Raw genomic sequence first — 4,244 nt, 5'->3', positions numbered from 1 at the left:
GTCTAGTGATTTTAGGACAAAGACTAGGATTGATATGCTTTTCTCTTTTATTGCATGCTTGATTGATCGAGTACTAGTGTATGCACGGTAGTCGTTCTAGAGTACAAAACCTATTACCTTTTGACCCTGAAATAGAACGAACCCTTAGGAACATTCGAGCTAAGATCAAAACATTAGGATCATCCCCACCTCTTAAGATGGCTGAAGAACAACCCAAACTCCTGAGGGAATATTTTACTCCCACTATTTACACTTCCCCATCTTGCATTCGATTACCTGAGGTAGCAGCTGTACAATATGAAATAAAGTCTAGTGTGATCCAAATGCTTCCATCTTTTTATGGGTTCACCAATGAAGATCCATATAAACACCTAGATGAATTTCTTGAGATTTGCACCACTGTCAAGATTCAGAATTTCACTGATGACGCTCTGAAACTTAGATTATTCCCCTTCTCCCTTAAAGATAGAGCCAAGCAATGGTTGAATTCTTTAGAAGCCAACTCGATTCATTCCTGGGGTCAAATGCAACAAGAATTCTTAAAAAAATACTTTTCCATAGGAAGAACGAACCAGTTTAGACGCGCTATCACAAGCTTCTCCCAAACTGAGGGAGAAGAATTTCATGAAACTTGGGAGAGATTTCGGGACCTAATCCGTAAATGCCCACATCATCAAATACCTAAGTGGCAGCTAGTGCAATGCTTCTATGACGGATTGACTGAACGAAACCGTCAGATGATTGATGCTGCATGTGGGGGGACATTCATGCTTCAAAATGAGCATGAAGCATGGAAATTATTTGAAAATCTAAATGAAAACTCCCTCCACCATGCTTCATGTTCTCGTCAAGCACCCCCGAATTCTCAAAGAAGAGGAACCATTTGTGAAATAAGTAATTCTATGGACCTGTCTAGCAAGGTAGATGCATTGTCCCATAAGATTGACCAACTGATGGTAGGGGGACATGTCATTAGCTCTTCCCAAGCACAAGTGTGTACTATTTGTTCTAGCCCATCCCACCCTATTCATGAGTGCCCTTCAGCGCCCCAATTCCCCGAACTCGTGCAAGAACACATCAATGCTGCTCAAACACTGCCTAGACCGGGTAATGACCCATTTTCCAATACATATAACCCGGGATGGCGAAATCATCCAAACTTTTCTTGGAAGCAGCAAGCTTCGAATACTGCCCAACCTTATTCCCAAAACTTTCCAAACCCTCAGAATTTTCAAACCCCACAAAATATTCATCCCTACCGTCCCTCGACTCAATTTCAACACACTCCTCCTCCACCCCAAAGAAACACAGCCTTTGAGGAGAAAGTGTTGAACGCCCTTCAAGGTTTGGAAACCATTACACAATTAGTGCACTCTCATACGCAATCAATCGCCAAGCTAGAATCCCAAATAGGTCAACTAGCTAATGCACTAAACAAGCGAGAGGAAGGAAAGCTTCCAAGCCAACCACTAAGTAATCCTAGGGGACAATACATGGCTCAAGAAAATCAACTAAATGCAATTCATCATGAACAAGCCAATGCTTTGACTATCCTAAGGAGTGGACGTGTAGTAGACAATAAGATTGGGGAGGACAACAATAAGGAAGATGAAGAAGAGGATAGAAATGTGTCAAATGAAAAACCTTCTTCTTCTTCTTCACCTAGTCCACCTTCTGCCAAAACTCATATCCCAAAGGCCCCATATCCTGAAGCTCTTAATTCACCCTCTCCCTTTGGCAAAAAAGGAACTTCACTAGAGGAAATAATGGAGGTTTTCAAACAAGTGAAAATCAACCTTCCGCTTCTTGATGCTATTAGACAAGTTCCCTCCTATGCCAAATTCCTCAAAGACCTTTGTACACAAAAGCGAAAATCTAGGACACATGTGCCTAAAAAGGTCTTCCTAACTGATCAAGTGAGTTCTATTCTCCAACACAACACCCCTCCGAAATTCAAAGATCCTGGTGCTCCCACCATCTCCTGTGTCTTAGGAAATAATTTCATTGATCGAGCACTCTTAGATCTAGGGGCAAGTGTCAACCTTTTACCTTATTCAGTTTATGAGAAACTTGGGTTAGGTGAGTTAAAACCAACCTCGGTATCCCTTCAATTGGCTGATCGATTTGTAAAAACACCACGTGGGATAATTGAAGATGTTCTTGTCAAGGTAGATAAATTCTATTTTCCAGTAGATTTCATTGTCCTTGATATGGAACATGAACCTAATCCTAAGAAACAAATCCTCGTTATCCTTGGGCGGCCCTTTTTAGCAACAGCCAATGCGTGCATCAATTGTAGAACAGGGGTAATGAACATATCATTTGGGAATATGAAGGTAAAATTAAATATGTTCAATGCGGCCGACCAACCCGCAAGGGAAATTGATTGTTTTATGATAGACAAAATAGATGACCTCATAGAAGGAGATGCAAAAACTATCTCACTATGTCTGGCTGAAGACAATAAACTTAGCGCTTGTTGGGAGGCAACCCAATTCTCTTAGATTATTTCTTAACATTGAGGACAATGTTAGGTTTAGGTTTGGGGGTATTCATCTTGATTTTCATCCAAAAAAAATAAAAAATGCCGAGAACACTGTTCATATGAACAATGTTCCGTAAAAACACTGTTCATGTGAACAGTGTTCCGTAAAAACACTGTTCATGTGAACAGTGTTAGAGAAAAAATAAATAATACATAATAAATAAATAAATAACAATATAAAAAATAATAAAAAAAGGCTTGGCCACTGTTTATCTTCTTCCCCCCTCCCCCGCAGTGCATCCGGGCCGTTCCCCTTCTTCCCCTCGTCCTCCGCCTGTGACGCAGCCCGCAGCCGAGATCCAGCTCCGCCATCAAGCCGCGTCGAAATCCCGGCGTCTCCCCGTTGATCCCGCGGCCACCCACCGTCCGCAGTATCCTTCCCGTGATCCCGCCTCACAGAGCGCCCCCGTGCCCACCGCGTCCAGCTCCTCTGCCATCAGCCCGCCCCAGCCGGCTCCAATCACAGCGCTGAAACAGGGAGACTCTTTGATGCCGATGATTCGAATCCTCCCCCACCAAAGCAACCCGATCCTCCATCCTCGCTTCAAAACAACGGGACCTCGTATCAGCCGCATGCCAGATCCACCTACGCGGCATCGTCTTCATCTCCGGCCCTTCTTCCGCCCGTGACGCAGCCCATTCCACCTCCCAGCAGCCGAGATCCCGCGACCCGATCAGCTCCTTCCAGCTCACGTCCCTCCTTCCTGCAACCCAGCATCCCGTTCTTCATCATCACCGCCCGCGTCTCCTCCGGATCCCCAAATCCCGGATGACCCCGCCTCCGCTGCTCTTCACCCTTCCGCATTCACTAGCATCTGCAATCAAGCCCGAGATCCAGCCATTGACGCCCTTCATCATCTTCGTCCGCGATCTGCCCCCCCAGCATCACGCCCTCCTCCTCTCTCGGGATCCATCACCGGCCTTCGGCGATCTATAAGAGCAAGATGAAGAAGAGGGAGAAGGGGGAGCTCGGTTCGAAAGAAAACAGGGGAACCCCTGTTTCGGTGAAGAAGAAGAAGGAGAAAGCCGAGAGAAAGAAATAAAAAAAGAAGAGAGAGGGGAGGAGAGAGAATAGTTTGTGATATATTGGGAAGAATGGGAGGTGAAGGCTTTCATTTGAAGATGGAAGGACATCCGGCCACCATGCGCGGCTAAACGTCTAGTCTAGGGCTGGATGAAGCCCTAGCAATGTATCAGGGCATTGTAGTTCTTATTTTTTATTATTTTGGAGCTTGTTTAAATTTTTATTTTCAATGAAATATTCCTTTATGATATTTAAACTTTGAGCATGCTAGTTACTAATCATGTTTGCTAAAGTAGTCTAAGATGATTCATGCCTAGGAAGATGAAGTGTGCTGCACCCTAGATTAGCATACTTAGATAGACACTTCATTCTATACCGAAGATGGATTTTCCTAAAACTCTTTATGTTTTTTTTAAAAAAGGCTTGTAGCCAATTTGCATGCCTCTCCAAAAGATAAAAATTAAGAACACAATCCCTAATGCCATGCTACGCGGTGGATTCCAAACCCTAGATCCAACTACTTTGATAAATTTCAATTCGTACTTATAGATTAATTTAGTTAAATCAAGTTAGCAAATTCTTCTTCGTGATTTATTTTTAAAAGAAAAATAACTTATCTCCAATCCCTGTGGACCGACACCCGTAATCACTATCCTACGGGATACGTGCTATTGC

General features: G+C 43.7%; 1 non-coding gene across 1 annotated transcript; it reads right to left on the bottom strand.

The window, feature by feature from the left end:
• Positions 1-573: 573 nt before the first annotated feature.
• Positions 574-679, bottom strand: LOC120108283. The gene has a single exon (XR_005509699.1). It is a non-coding gene; the product is annotated as a small nucleolar RNA R71 (small nucleolar RNA).
• Positions 680-4,244: the final 3,565 nt, after the last annotated feature.

This window comes from Phoenix dactylifera, unplaced genomic scaffold (genome assembly GCF_009389715.1).
Source record: "Phoenix dactylifera cultivar Barhee BC4 unplaced genomic scaffold, palm_55x_up_171113_PBpolish2nd_filt_p 001256F, whole genome shotgun sequence".
NCBI classification, from domain to species: Eukaryota; Viridiplantae; Streptophyta; class Magnoliopsida; order Arecales; family Arecaceae; genus Phoenix; species Phoenix dactylifera.
The sequence above is the reverse complement of the archived record's forward strand: the minus strand, read 5'-3'. Positions and strand labels throughout refer to the sequence as shown.